Source organism: Dasypus novemcinctus, chromosome 2 (genome assembly GCF_030445035.2).
Source record: "Dasypus novemcinctus isolate mDasNov1 chromosome 2, mDasNov1.1.hap2, whole genome shotgun sequence".
NCBI lineage: Eukaryota > Metazoa > Chordata > Mammalia > Cingulata > Dasypodidae > Dasypus > Dasypus novemcinctus.
Genome location: NC_080674.1, coordinates 145,706,379 through 145,722,705, shown reverse-complemented (window position 1 = coordinate 145,722,705; position 16,327 = coordinate 145,706,379). Strand labels below are relative to the sequence as shown.

The 16,327-nt window shown below is 37.3% G+C and overlaps 1 protein-coding gene and 1 pseudogene across 1 annotated transcript in view; both read right to left on the bottom strand.

Moving 5' to 3' along the window:
• Positions 1 to 8,320, bottom strand: part of MYOT (myotilin) — a 45,412-nt gene extending 37,092 nt beyond the window's left edge. The window contains exons 1-2 of the mRNA XM_058279169.1: positions 8,191 to 8,320; positions 2,244 to 2,348 (exon numbers count right to left, since the gene is read on the bottom strand). The gene's annotated coding sequence lies outside the window, so the exon portion shown is untranslated. The remainder of the gene's footprint in view (positions 1 to 2,243; positions 2,349 to 8,190) is intronic.
• Positions 8,321 to 13,342: 5,022 nt separating this feature from the next.
• LOC101414004 (ADP/ATP translocase 3-like) lies at positions 13,343 to 14,216 on the bottom strand (annotated as a pseudogene).
• Positions 14,217 to 16,327: the final 2,111 nt, after the last annotated feature.

Sequence of the window (16,327 nt, the reverse complement as noted above, 5' to 3'; positions counted from 1 at the left end):
CCATTCCTGGGCAGGCTGCTCTTTCTTTTCACGCTGGGCGGCTTTCCCCACGGGCGCACTCCTTGCGCGTGGGGCTCCCCCACGCGGGGGACACCCTTGCGTGGCACGGCACTCCTTGTGCGCATCAGCACTGCGTATGGGCCAGCTCCACACGGGTCAAGGAGGCCCGGGGTTTGAACCGCGGACCTCCCATATGGTAGACGGACGCCCTAACCACTGGGCCAAAATCCGTTTCCCTTGTATTTGCTCTTTTTAAAAAACCCCTCAGGTTCTGGTCATGCTTTCAAGTTTCTAATTTTTAGAATTAGCAGAATAGATGAAATTCCAACAGACAATAAGGTAAATGAAAGATGAATATTGGAATTAAAAGGAAAAGTATTTAGGGTGGTGGCTTTAACTGCCTCTCTGGATTGCAGAGCTTTCAAAGATGATGAGCTGAGCCTTGGAAACTACTTAAATAGTTTAACATGTTATTTATTTATAAAAACAAATCTTTTAGAACTCGTTTGGTATCCGATAAAACAAAAGAAAAAAATCCATCCCCTTCCAGGATGGAATAATTTTTGAATGAAAGATAATCCTTCAATATTGTTTTCTTTACTAAAGCCACTGTAATCTTTATACTTGATTCCCATATACTGTCTTCTAAATGGTAGAAAAGGAGATTTTAAAAGGAGAAATTCCTTTGTTTATCTGGTATGAAATAATACACACTCCAGAGTCTCAAAGTGAAGATATGGATTCACGGTACGTGTAGGCCCTACATATGATGTGTCCTGAAGTGTTCCTTCTTGATTTTAGGTAGCACTAGGATGTCCTTGAGAGAATAAATAGCTGGAGATTTTACTTTGGTGTTGAGTTATGTTAGAAGGCTTCATGTATCACGTAAATGGTAACCTTTGCTGAATGTAACCCTAGCTCTTTGTAAAGAGAACAGAATTAGACCCTACCAAATGAAGAGTCCAAGACCTTGGCAATCTTACCCTGGAAATAGGACTAGATACATAAAGATCATACAAATGAACAATGATAATGCCCTTTGAACATTGCCTGAATAGTTAGGATGTTTGCCAAGTATACTAGCTTCTTAGATCTAATGTAGGAGTTAGGTTCAGTGGTCTGAAAAATAGATGATTAGCTCTATTTAAAAATGAACAACTAAAGAATCTGACAGTAGCTACCTTAGAAAAAATTGAAGAAAGACAAGTGTGATAAGGCAGGTCTAGCAATATAAGATATATATATATTTTTTTAATGTAAGATATTTTATATGTTTTAAAATGTTTCATTAGTGAAAATATTTAGAATGTACACAATAAGATAAACTTGGTGCATTCTTTAAAAATTTTACTTAAGTTTTTGGATGGAGCTGCTTATTGGCTGTTCCAGATTGTTTTCTTTTGTTTGCCAATTTTATGATTTAATGTTTATTTTAAATATTCATTTATCTCCTATTTGGTAACAGTGATTATGCTAAGTAATCTTTATTCATATAAAGATAATTTTAAGTGTCCAAAAAGCCTCAGGTACTTCAGAAGTTATCTTTTTTATTTTTATTTTTTAATTTATTATACCTATCAGAGTAAGAGCAGGGAGAAAAATCTCTGAGGAAGGAGATACATGAAGTAAATCAGAAAAGAAATTGTGAGTAGTGTGTTTGTGTGATGGTTTCCATTTCTTTTGAGCAAGTACAGAACATATCTGTGAGCTTCTCTCTGTGCCCACTGGTAGCAGTCCTTGCAAAAATGAATGAATCTGACTTGTGAACATACTCTGGTGTCTGGAAGAAAAGAGTTGACATTTGATATCAACTGAGTATTTTGATGATGGTTTTGAAAAGTTCTTAAGGAAGTTTTGGTACTTGGGAAATTCTAAAGATGCACCTCATCATTTCTTCCCCACTTCATATAGGACATTTTCTATAACAGAGAATTTTAATTTTTCTGCGTCTTTTGATTCTTTACCACACACCTTCAGGCTTGTCTCTGCCACTCTGTTTTTGTTCTTTTGTTCTCTCTTTTGCTTTTCAACACATTGAGGTAATGCCAGGGATGAGCTATTGTTTTCTAGATGACCAGAAATTTACTTGGTCTCACTTAGAATTTTGCGTCTTCCCCAGTGTTTTGTCACAGTTCTTAATTTTACCCAGTGCCAAGGAGGAGATCTGTCCTGGCACTATCATCCATTCATCTATGTTAGAGTAAAATATTCACTGTCCTGGTGTTTCAAATAAAATCACTTACTATTTGAAGCTATTTTAAAAGATAACTTGGGAATGGATGTGGCTCAGGCAGTTGGGCGCCTGCCTCTTGCATGGGAGGTCCTGGGTTCGGTTTTCCCTGTGCCACCTAAAGAAGACAAAAAAAAACAACAAATAGGCAATGAGCAGACATCAAGCAAAAAAACCCAAAGAGAAAACAAAAAAACAACGAGCAGACAACAAGCAAAAAATCCCAGGCAGACAGTGAGTAAAACAAAAAAAAAAAGGTAACTACTGCACTCTACCTAGCATACAAATTCCTATTTGGATGTCTGTGATTCAACCCTTACTGTACTTGTTCTCCTGTTTTCAAGGTCCACATTGTTTGTTTTTATTTTTTATTTTTAATTATCTTTTTAAAAAATATACATATAGATCACACAAAACGCACATTGTTTTTTACTTTTCTCAGACTGCTTTTCCATCAAATGATAAGATGCCTGGTAATGAGCCATGAATGATATTACTTTCTTCCCTGAGGCTGCCCACCTAACGGGCTTGGAAATAACTGAGACAAATCTTTAAGCTCTTGCTCACTGAGACATGCTTCTGTGATATGGTCTTCTGTTGCCTGGGATTTTAGGTCAGGAATTCCAGAAGGACTGACTGAGCAGTTCATCTTCTATCCATGTGATGTCAGTTGGGGCAGCTGGGGGCTGGAGAAAGCACTTCCAAGATGGCTTCTTTACTCATGTGTTGGGCCTCCTGGTGTTACTTGGTCTTTCTCTCTTTCCATATGGTGTTTCATCCTCCAGGGCCTCTATGTATCTCTTGGGCTTCTAAGAACATGGTGACCTCAGGGTAGTTGGATTTCTCACTTGGAGGTATGGCTCCAAGAGCAAGTTTTCCAAGAGCCTTCTATTGCTCTTTTAAAGAGAAATTTCCAAAGTTATTGTTGTCATCTCTTGGACCCTAAGTTATGGAAATACAGGAACTAATTTTAAAAGATTCGATTTGTAGAGTTCTTCTGCATAAAAGAAAAATAGGCCTTTTGGCTCGGACACTAAGGTAAACAGATGTTTGGGTTGAATTATGTGACAAATTACTTTTGTTTTGTTAGGAAAGTTTTGAACTTTGCTAAAGATTGGACTTGGGATTTCCACCCCCCCGCCCTTATTTAGAGTGAAATATTGAAATTGAACTAGTGCCAGAGTAAAAGCGGTGATGGCAGAGGCTCAGACTCCCGGAGAGTAATCTGTATTACTTCCTGGTCTCATTCTCCAACACTTGCAGTGACTATGCTGATGGGAGACGTCAGGAGAAAACTTGCCTATAGTCGATAGCCTTACTCTCTTGGAAACAATAAACAATTTTCAATCCACCTTTTGGATTTTTTGGGTTGTATTTTGTATGTGCTTTCCACCTCTTTTGTCTCTGCTTTCCCTAGAAACTTCTCCCACAAACATACTATCATGTTTTCTTCCTTCGGACTTAGCTCTCCAAATCTGCATCAAAACTGACTTGTTTTATGCCAGCCTCCTGATAGATTGGTTCAGAAAAAGATAAAATTTCTTCACGAATGCATTTCACCCCTCCATTTGCCGTTAAACAGGAAAGCCATTGCTTTAGCCCAAATGAAACCTTCTCCAATAGTGGCATTCTGAAGTAGACAAAGCAGTTGGCAGGTTGTTTTGGGTGTGGCGGAGATTAGATTCCTTTTAATGTCTTTAACAAATGTAAAAGATGCTTTGATATTTAACCCAAAAGTTTTATTTCCTTTGATATTTAACCTAAAATAGGAGGAGGATGTTTGTTCGTTTTGATACTGCTGGCTTTAGTACATAGCTTTTTATGCTTTAAGATTATGTCAGATTTTTTAACAGGGGCTGTTCCTTTTCTTTTTCCCCTACACTCACATGGAGATATTGCCAAGAGGAATACTGTGTGTGCGAGGACAGCTGAGACCACATACTGTCGTTAGCTAGGAGTCGGGTTACTCACCACATGGACAGCGGCATGTGCTAGGGCTCTGTGCAACTAGCAGAGTCCTAGAGAGGAGAATCTGTAGCATTAAACAGGCTTAGGAAATTAAAAAAGAGAATAGAAGAAAAAAAAAGAAAGGTGGAGCTTGATGCTTGATTTGTCTCAACTATGAAATGTGGTTAATCGCTAGGCAGTGAACTAACCACTTAATGTACATTATGTCATTCGCTTTTCACAAAATCCTCAAGATGTAGGAATATTATTATTCTCACTTTATAAATAAGGAAACATAAGCTTAGAGAGGTTACGAACATTGCCCAGTCACACAGCTTCAAATGGTGGAGCCAGGAATAAAACCTACACTATCCACCTTCAGAGCAGAGAGCTCTTAACCTCAACTAAAAGTATTTCCTTATCTGTAGCAGTAAATCTTACTATGTGCTCTTCTTGAAAAGCAGGTTCTAATAAAAAAGCTTGAATTTCTACTTAATAACCAGCCTTTGGGCTTAGAAGGGACCTTATATGGGTATGAACAGAGATGTCCCCTAATAACCTTCTCATTTATAGGACACTTTCAGAAATTAACTCTTGACAGTGATCTTTGTTTATTGCTTAAGTATATGAGAAAATTTGTGTGGTGTTGAGATGAATTGAACTGGACAGTATGCAAAAGCTGCCTGCAAAATGTAGAAGAGGTGTGGCAACTGTACCAATTCCATTTTTTGGATGTGAAATAGCTTTTGGTTAAAGACTCAGAGACCCCAGTCAGAGCCCTTAGCAGAGCTTGGACTGAAAATGTGTTTTATTAATAAAGGTATTTAGGAGGTTCAAAGGGCAAATTCTCACTACGTCCAGCCCTCTCATTCTAGAAAATGACATAATGACACTCCACTTCGATTCTCCCAAAAAAGTCACTAAAAAATTATATATGGGGAAGGGAAGAGGGTGATTAGGATAGATTAGCAGAACATCTTTCTTCCCTAACTTTCTTCCATTAGCACAGTTTCTTTAGCTCATTGTCACTTTGGCAATGTTAATCTGTGTGAGACTGAGAAGCTGAGCTATAGAGTAGGAGAGAGAAATGTGGCAGTGACAAGCTTATGGAGGTGAAGAACAATTTTAAGTGCCAGGAAATGGGGTGGGATCATGATGGTAGACACATGCATAGAGCAGGAGCGTTTGGCGGGGTTGGGAGGTTAATAGAGAACCTGGGGGTTAGAGAGAACTAAAAGAAGTCAGACTTTGCTGTATCACACTTAATCTTAGGTCTGTGGCTGGCACCTACATCACCTCCAGGGCTGTGCAGAAGTGATGTCCCCTAGAATCATAGAATCATTGACTATTAAGAGCCCCAAATAAACTTGGAGCCCATCAAGTAAATCAAACCCCTCACTTTTTGTTTAAAGAGAACTACAAATTCATAGGATGAATTCTTATATGTGTTAGGCACCTGAGGTTCATTATACATATATTTTAAAAAAAACACTGCATGCACAGACACATGTGGCTTCATTGAATAATCCACCCTATCTGCAGGGTCTGCCAAGAGTAAGAGAAAGAAATTAAGGTCACTACCTCAACCTTACCTGTAGAGGGCTTTTTTTTGCACAATATAATGTCAAAATGCAGATACGTTAAGTAGTTGCCCTATCCTGAGGCTTGATGAGGTCAGGTAGCCCCAGAGCAACAACAAAAAGAAATGAGCGCTGAATGGTAGCCCCAACAAAATATACTAATATATATATAATATATAATACAAAATAATATATAATAAGATAGTAAATGTATACTACCTACATTTCTGTTCCACTTATTAATTTACAGAGTGTTTTCACAGAAGTGATCAGAACATTCTTGCCTGTTGTTTACTTAGTGTTATTTCTTTAAATTCTCGAACCTGAGGTCAGAGGAACCTTTCATTAATGTCTTGGAGGAATTCAAGGTATTGTTGTACTTAATATTCTTCTGACATTAAATCTTATGTATAACTTTTTCTAATCATTGAAATGACTCTAAGGAACGAGGAAACATATCCTGAAAGGTCAAATTCACTTTCAAAATGAAAGAGATATATGAAAAGAGTTCTCTTTTTATTATTTTTCCTAGTAAGTGAATGGCGTTCTGGTTGATTCTACATAATATGCAGGAATTCCTAATTTTAAGAGAATTGGAATACTGTAAAATGTAATCAACATTAAACCTATTATGAATATAATCTAATTCTATTTATTCATAAGGTAGTTTTAAGAACTTGAGGGGTGTGCCATACAAGTGAATTTTTCAGAAAATTGAAATAAATCTATGTATGCCAAAAGATTTTTAAAAATAAAAAAAGTAGATGCTTAGGGCAAACATTCTAAAAATTCAAGGAACACAGAAGGTATAAAGTGAAAAATAAAAGTCGACCCTTTCCAATCCTCAATTTCACTGTTCTACTAACAGTTTTTTGTGTATTCTTCCAGAAAATTTATCTTCACACACAGTTATATAAAAAAAAGACACATGGAGCAATATATGTAGTTTTATTTTTTCATAAATGGAATCATACTATACATACTATTCTAGACCTTTCTCTCTCTCTCTTTCCATAAAATATATATATATATGTACACATATATCTGGATTCTCATTTGGTAACAACACATAAAAATCTACTTTTACTCTTTTAAATTTGCACATAGCATTTTTAATATGGTGTATCATAGTCTATTTAACCAGTCGCTTTTTGAATATGTAGATTATTATAAACAATACTTAAGTGGACATGTTTGTAAATACATCTCTGCATATTTTTTTAAGTATGGGGGAAAAAGCTTACGCATTTAAAATTTTAATAGTATTGCTCTCTAAAATAGTACATTCTCAACAGTTGTGTATATTTAAAGTCCTATTTCCTTTCTTCATGATCTTGCCAGCCCTGATGTAGTTCAATGGTATCTCACTGGTTTCTAGACTTCCATTTTCAAAATTATAAATAGGTAAGGTATCTTTTCATATATTTATTGGTAATCTTTGCTTTCCCCTCTTGTAAAATGCCTGTTTAGGAATGTGATCCTCCAAACTGAACGGAGAATTTTAACAATGTACTTTTCAGCTACATTTTTACAATTAGACCCCATTCAAGGTGAATATCTAACAAATTATATTTTAGAATCTCAAGATTATTCTTTATTTTCTTATACAAAACCAAATATCTAATACTGAGGTGACGATGTTTGGTCTTTCCTGTTTGACTTAATGAACAGTTGTACCTTACCCAGACTTTAGTGTAATTTGAGCCTCATGCAAATTTGGGAAATTCCTGAAATGGAAAGTGCCAGAACAAACAAACAAACAAACAAACAAACAAACAAAGATCTGTAATAGTTGAATCCACTCACTTTCTACTCTGTCCAAACAGTACATACTTTCCTACTTTAATGAGAAATAACCTTAGAAATAAATTTGTACCTATGGGTAGAAGTCTGCGTTTAGGACTTAAATGTCGTTTTGTGTGTGTGTGTGTGTGTGATCTATACAGTTTCTATTTACTGTGACTACTTAGGAGTGTCAAAGAAAAACAACAATAATAATGGTATTTTCTTCCTCAGTTGTGGCTCAGGGCATCAGTGGGACCTAGAGCCGAATTCTTGCTGAAGAATATGATCCTCACTTGATTCTAATTTTATCTTGTGGTGCAGCTTTTAAATATGAAGACAGCTGGTGTTGGATAAATCTGTCCTCACAAGCTGTATGAGATTGAAATAAAATTAAATATTTGGGGTTAAATCCAAATGGAAAGATGTGTAAATGACTGATTAAGCTCTTGACTTTTCACTTTCTGTATCTTGGTCAATAGGCATTATTTATTGTGAACTCCTAGAAATAGTACAGTTTGAAGCTTTAATAAAAGCAGAATGTGTAAGCTAACCTCAGGTGTAATATTTCATACTGTTTAAAAAGTAAACCAAATTTTTGTTTTTCAGCCCTTACTCCACCCTACTGATAAAATGATAGGTTATACATACCTGTTTTTTGTTAGCAATCTTTCTTTCTTTGCCTTTCTCCCTTGAGTAAAGAATTGCTAACAATGAAATAGTGGTACCCACACTTCCACTTGGGCTGTGATAAAATCCTGTGTGGCCTCTGAAAGGTTTGCAAATGAAGGCACCCCAATCTCCTTGCAGATTCTCCCTCAGGTGACTACATAAATGTCTGGCTAATTGCTAAAGGCTAAATACGGGTGGTGAGCTCAGAGAACAGTTAGATTGCTGGCCTTTCTTTGGCTGACTGGATTACTAGGGTAGAAATGCACTAAAAATAAATCAGGGCACAAATTCTCCTGCCAGGAGTTGAGTATTGAGATAACTTGTCTTCTTGGTTGGTGTTGACATCATCTATTTCCCTAGTGTACTGTTCAAATAGGATCCAGAATGAGAAACATATTTGGCCATGGATTAGTGTCAGTAAAAGTCCTTAGCCTTTGATACCAGATACCTATTTTGCTTCTTGCTAGGCTCAGTTAATTAGACCCTGCTCAGGTAATTAGACCTCTATGAGATAGCTAAGGAGACCAAGTCGAGAACTCAAAGCCAAACTCAGGGCCAATCTCAGGGGAAATCACTTGCTCTTTTCTAGTTTTAAATATATCTTTGTTTGATGTCTTCCATGTCCATTGTTTTCAGTTATTTCCCTCAGGGGTCAGATTCCACCAGAGTTGGAACTGTGGGAAGACCTCTTAAGACCTCCATTCTAGGACCTGAGTATTTCACAATCATCCAAGATGTTACCTGCCATGGAGTAAGGATTCTTAGTGATGATTTTCTGTTTTTATTATTGCTTCAGATGTCCTGAGCAGAGAGACTTTGCCAGACAGAAGAAATTTGTGGATCTTATCTGAACTAAAATGAAGGGAAATTCATTCAAATTCCTAACTTTTTATGTCTGTCCCTACCCTTTTTTTTAGTTTTATAGAAAGTTGGGTTTAACTGTAAAGTAATATTTAGTAATATTACTACTATCAAATGCTTGGTTCTCATAAAATACTTTCACACATTTATCTTGTGACTTTCACAACAAGTCTATAAGTAAGGTAGATGTTATTCCTTTGTTAACTGCTAGACTGAGAAAAGCCAACAGATCCAATCCTTGGCAGTGATTGGTGCTAAGAATCCTGAGTGCACAGGGATTTCCTGGTCAACTTACAATTTAGGAATATCCAGTGTGTCCCAGGGCTCTCTAAGTCTGGAAGTTTGTTATATTTTTATAAAATAACTTATTTAAATGTTTCTATAAAAAAACTTATCTATGTTATAGAATACTTTGAAAATATGGAAGAGAAGAAAAGAAAATCAACCACAGACCCAGTACAGAATACACATGCCTTTGGTTTCTTCTTTGCTCTTAGTCTTTTGACAAAATCTATGGGATGGAAAGAAAGATCAAGTAATGATACTGTCTCTACCTTATCCCCGCATTTAGTGTAATGCGTAGAACAGATCGTTTTCATCCAGCCTCCTCCTCTAGGGAGCCTTCATAGGTTCATCGGTTCTAGCCTTCAGAGCCAAGTTTTAAAAGGTAAGTCAAAATCCCACTGCTGTCCCTCGGAGAGATCTTCTGTTTCTTCCTTTCACACAATCCTTGTCCTTTCCTCTGGATATATCAGTACAATTCCTCTTCATCTTTCCCTGCTATTTGTTATTTTCAGTATTAAAGTCACCAGCAGCACTTTTGCAGGGCTTTCTTCAAATTCTGGCCTTCCTAGGGCAGAGTCAAGGGCCCAGATAACACTGAAGAGAGTGAGATGACACATATGGAATTTGGAAACTACTCCTTTCTCTAGTCTTCCCCTCACCCGGCTTGGTCTTGGCTTCTCAGAAGGTACATGTCGGGCAGCGGATGTGGCTCAAGTGATTGAGCACCTGCTTCCCACATGGGAGGTCCAGGGTTCAATTCCCTGGTGCCTCCTGAAAAAACAAAAACAAACAACAAGCAAAACAAAATGCCAGCTCAGGAAGCTGAAGTGGTTCAGTGGTTTAGAGCTGGCTTCCCACATACGAGGTCTGGGGTTCAATCCCTGGGCCCTGATACCTCAAAACATGTTTTTAAAAAAGTACATCTGGCCAAAGAGAGAGTGCTGGGGAGTGCAGGAACTTTAGCAGACCCAAATAATTGGATCTGGGAATTACTGAATTCCAGTAGATCTCTGAATCCCCTCTTGCATTTTGCTTAGAGCTTAAAAAAAAAAAGGCCTTGAATATGTGGTTATTGGTGAGTATGTGAGTGATTGAGTGAGCGAGTGAATGTATTTGGCCCTGAGAGCAGAGGAGGGAAACCACTCTATTAATATACTATAATTTAAAAGCATTAGTGATTGTATTCTCTGTCCTGCTCCTAAAGAATTAGGAATATTTGATTTTCTACATCTGTAGGGTCAATATGACATGAGTAAACTCAATCAGCAACCTTGATTTCAAAGGTACTCACAGCCTCGACGTCTTCAGCTTGGTTTTTCCGCTCCTGCAGTCCCACAGAAAGAGCCCTTCGAGGCTGGATTTGTTTGAGGTAGCTCTCTGCCCTCAGGCAAGGAGGGGCAGAAGCTGGAATGACAGCTGTGTGCAAGGAGGTTGAGGTATTAATTGGAAGGAATGGGGAAGGGTCTGCAGACCCAGCCCTCAATTTTCCACAGTTGGTGAGTGCCAGTCCTCCCAACAGAGGGACAGAAACTATGTGACCCTGAGTTAACTACTAATAATTATACATCAAATCTACTGGGAATGAGGAATTAAAAGGCATGGTAGAAGCCAAGGGCTCAATGATGACCAAAGCACTTTTAGCTGGAATGCAAAGAATTTTTATCTTGGCATGTATAGGAAATATAAGCTACTCTCTTCTCAATCCACAAGAGAAGATAGCTCACAGTTGTTTGGGTCAGGATTACTAATTTTGTTGATTTCAGAAATATAATATTAATCTTAGCATTGGCTTTGATGGAGGATTTATAGAAAGCTACAGCTTTTTATAGATGTATTTTAAATTGTGAAAGAGTACATTTTTCCTTGGAAGCTTAAAATGTTTGTTTTATACCCAAATGTTGGTGTGGTAAGAGAAAGGATGTGCTTTTGATTGTGCTGAATTTATAAATGCACTTAAAATGCAATAAACAGAATTTAGGTCCAATATAAAAAGATATGTCCTGTTATAATGAACAAGACCCACCCGAAAATTTCTGTGACAAGTATAGACTTCAACTCTCTGTAATAAATTATATTATTAAACAGCAAGCTTTCACTGGGGACCTACTGTGTGCTTAGTACTGAACAGCTGGAGAGTGCTATGTAAGAGCAAATGAAGAAATAAATGTCATATATTTACAGTCAACTAAGTGTACAGAATGTGTTATAAAAAATGTAAAAACCATTCAGCTCAATTAGTATATTTTTTTAGCTTTTCCTGTAGATCACCTACTTTATTTTGTTTTATTTCCTGGCTCCAGACTACTTCTCTGTCTAGTTTCAGCCAATTGTTTAAAAATTAAATGATGTTTGTTAGTCATGACAGAAACTGGGGGAATTCAATATAATTCCAATTCCAGTAGTAGTGTAAAATGCAAATGGTCCTGGAATGATGCATTAGGAGCATGATCTTTATCATCAAAGGATAGCATGTCATATCAGAAAAGAAGTAATTCATGGATTATGATCATGAGTGCTGATGACTTAAAGGCCTTTGTTACCTGTAGGAATCTGTGACTCAGTATCCAGCCCCCTGGACACTGGTTCTTAGCAGGCTGTCAAAGTCAAATTTTTTAAGCAGATGAGGACCTGATGTTCAGAGAGGAGAAGCCATTTGCTGAGGCCGTGAGTTGCTGCCAGAGGAATGTCAGGAAAAATTGTGAAAGACTTTGAGTTGCTAGGCATTGACTAGTGCAGCGCTTTCAGGTTATCTGATTCTGTAGTGATCCAGTAACTTTCATTGTCTTTGAGCTATTTTAAACCCTGTAAAGTTGCAGAAGACTGATAGTAATGTAGTAATGCAAATGTTCGTTCTGTAGAAGTGCAGATGAATTTTGTCCAGGGGAGGTGCAATTGATCACTCCTCCATACCTGCCCTGCAGCACCAGAAGTTAGTTTTGTATCTATTAACAAATTCATTTCAGCATTTCTGATTGCTTCTTAAACCAGTTTTTGCTCTCTTACTGGTTCCTTCTTTAATTAATGAAGTAAATAAAATCTTCAACACATGCTCATTTTAAATTAGTATGGGAGTAATTATTTTACCTTAAAAAATTATCCTTTAAAAGGAGGAAATCAAGATTTTACTAAGAGCCTTCCTATCATTCCTTCATTTTGAAGAGGCATAGATCCAGTTTACCTGTGTTTCTGAAATGGCTGGGTAATCACTTAGAATTTTGAACAATGCATTATATTTTGAGTATGCTGGAGAAACTAGTTATTGAAAAGAAATCTTTGATGATTCTCACTGTAACATAAATAATTATCCCCTAATTTAGGTTTCTTAATTTAAGATTTATATATTAGGTTTTATTAAATTGATTTCTATAGAAAAGTTATCTTTATTAGAAATAGAGTAGAAAGGATTTTGTCCCTTCATGTTTTTTTTCATAGACCATGCTTGAACCTTTTATAGGGTCAAGCAAGTGCCCTTAAGGAGCACAGAAAAATGTTGCCATGGTGATAATATCCGTCATTGTGAACACTGCTGTGTGAGCTGTTTGGTGCCCTAAAATCTTGCTCAGAGCTGTTGCTTTGTAAGATTTATTTGCTGATTTTTTTTGAGTGTCCTGTGTATTTATTGTTTTGCAGCAGAAAGCCCCACAAAGAACATAATTGCAAATATCCAGCTGCGTGAAAGAAGTTAGTGCTTAAGTACAAATAGAGACATGACTTAAAAAAAAAAAAACCAAAAACTTTAAACAGAACTCGGAGCCTACAAGCATTTGAACTCGAGGGTTTCTAGGTTATGGAGCTGAACTGCCTCACCCATGGACCCACAATGTTGGTAATGATTCCCACTCCCCCAATTATAAATACATGGAATCAGTGGTGCCAACAATAGAACGTGAGCCAATGAACCCCTCTTCTAGAACTTTCTCTAGTCTCTACAGAATTGACATGGCCTTAATAAAGACAACAGGAATTTTTGTAACAGTTAAGTGAGGATTCTACATAGTCCTTTTGGTTCCCATTTCTAGTGAGATAGACACACATAGAGGACTTTCTTCAGTTCACTGTACAGCACCACTATGAAGGCTCCAACCCTGCCTCTGAGAATATCAGACAATGCACCCTTGAACAAGACTTTGCCACCTCCATCTTTGAAAATTTTCCTCCAGCAGTCAATGGTCCCAGGACACATGATGTCTGTTTCTTTGCACCCAGATTGCACCATTGCCACCTCATGTTGTGGAAGGAGTAGGAGACCACACTAGCTGTGGCTGTCATTAATGTCACAGTCTGGGTGATTATTCAGCTCCCCCCAGAGTGTGTGTTCTTGGGGTCTGGGAGCATACGTTTGGCCTTATCATACATGCCAAAGTAGACTGCCCTGTAGATGATGACACCCTGCATAGCGACATTGAGCCCTGGTACAGGCCTTGGGTGCTGTCAGCCTTGGTGGCCTTCATCAGATGATTTCCCAGGCCTTTGAACTCCTTCTGTGCTACATTTCCCAATATTAGCAAAATCCAGCAAGTTCTGGCAAAATTCTGCAGGTAGATAAAGCAGAGAGAGGTGACTCCAGTGACCCACTGGAGGCCAGATTGATCGCAAAATACCTCCAGAACTGGTGTGCTTGCCTACTCTGCCCAGGAACAACTGCTTATACTTATCTTTAAAGACAAAGTTGAAGACTTGAGTGGGGAAGTAGTGGATGACACTGGCCAAGTTATCCTCCAGAAGGAGAAGGTGCCCTGCTCCTTGTGAATGCAGGCTGTACAGTCCATGACGTCTTTGCACTGATTGTCCGTGGCGATCTGTTTACTGGCATGTTACACCTGCAGCAACAGTAGCTTGCCTCATTTGATGGGGGCCATGTCATCTTGGAGATGGTGACCAGAAAGTAGTTGGCGAAGGAGATGGTCTGTTCCATCATGGTGGCAGAGTGAGCAGCAGAGCAGGTACAGAGCTGGAATAGAAGCATGGAAAGGTAGGAGAACTGAAAAGCCTAATTTGCTTTGTTAATGTGGATATATAGAACATTCTTAATAATAACAACAACAATTAATATTTATTGAACATTTATTATGTGCTAGCCACTATACTAGGAATTTTCCATAGATTATCTCCTTTAATCCTAGTACAGTATCAGCTCCTAAGGGTAGAAATCTTGTTTTTCTTGTTCATTGTTGTATCCCTACCATCTAACACAATACATCACAGATCAAGTGTTCCATAAATGTTTACTGAATGAATAATCAGCACTTTAAGGAAGTTACTGTGATAATTTCATTTTACAAATGAAGAAACTGAGGCTAAGAAATGTAAAGCAACTTCTCCAAGTTCATATAGATAGGAAGGGGTGGAGCCCAGATCAGAACTCAGGCAGCATGGCTCCAGAATCTATACCATATTGCCTTTTAAACCATAGTATCATTCAAAACAGCACTTTTCACCTCTTCCATATCCTACAGGGTATCCAGCTATTTTTGTAAAACAGAAATAATTAAATTCATTTCAGTTCAACACTTGTTAGATATAATATTGAGAACTGGGAGTAGAAAAACAAGATTCTATTACGGGATCTTAAAGTAGCTGAGTGACCTTGAACAAATAATATACTCTCTCTAGACTTTGAACTCTTCATGTGTAAAATGGAAAAGTTGGACTAGCTGATCTAAGTCTGTTCCAGCAATAAAATATGATGATCTTAAGAAATGGCACTTAAAAGGCCACAAATGAATTTACCTCCTGGGGATTGGGAGCTATGGGAGATGTCACTGGTTTATGTATCTTAACCTTTAATCTAGAGGGAATGAAAAAGAGGAAAGAAGGGCAACAAAGTGATAAGTATATGATGGCAGTGGTTGAGTGTATCATCTAGATAAGGAAATAAAGCATTAATCAAAGTAACAAAGAAATCTCAGTTCATCCCTAATTACAAGAAATGAGATTTACTTCTGTCCTGGTTCTTTCCTTTGAGAAGTATAATAATATCAACAACAATAACTTAAAGTTACATAGTATTTTATAGTTTTTCAAAGGTTTTTTCTTATTTGTGCCTTAGAACTATACTGAGAAGCAGTTTGGACAAAATAATTGGGATAATTAAGAGCTTGGCCATGGTCACATAATCCATTGATTCCCCATCTTGTTCTTTTGAGGCCCCAGTCTGTCTTCTCTCACAATTTGAAGATGTTGTAAAATTATTATTATTTTTAAATGTCATGAATTTTTCATTTAAATTCACTTGATTAAAAAGAATTATCTCATGACAGTTTTCCCTTAGGTTTCCAGCAGTAGTGGATATTTCTTAATAAATCAGATAATAATAGGGTAGCTAAACTTCCAAAACAATATATTAACATTTTTAGAAAGAAGAACTTTATGGATAAGCACGTTTTATGGCTCACTTGTTTTATAATTTAAATTGGGTCGTATGATAATATTTCTTATTTTGCCCAGTTTAGGCAATAAATTCACCAAACACTTATCAAATGCCTGCTATGTACAAAGAACTATGCTAGATGCCTAAAAAATTCAAAGTGTTCTTGCTCTCAATCCCATAAAAATACAAAACCCTGTACAAATAATCATTGCACATGATAGAACATTATAAGTTTGATAAGCTAAATATAAAGTGTTATAGAAAATCAAGAGAAAGACACCTCTTTCAGTGGTAGTGGTTGAAAAAAAAAATCGTGGAAGCTGATGTGCTGGTGCCAAGTCTTGAAGAGTGCATATCTTGAGAGGGGTGAGTAGGGATGATGATGTTGGTGATGCTGATGATAATGATTTGGGGAGCCCTAAGTAGTTAAGTAGTGCATCAGGGTGAAGCATATGTTATAAATGGTGAGTAATGGGGAGTAAAAAGAAGAAATTCATTGGAAGTTATGAATAAGTTTGCATTTCCTGACAACAATTTTTAGAAAGGTTCCTTCAATTCTTGGTTCCTTGTATGCCTATGAACGTTCCCTCCCCAATTCCA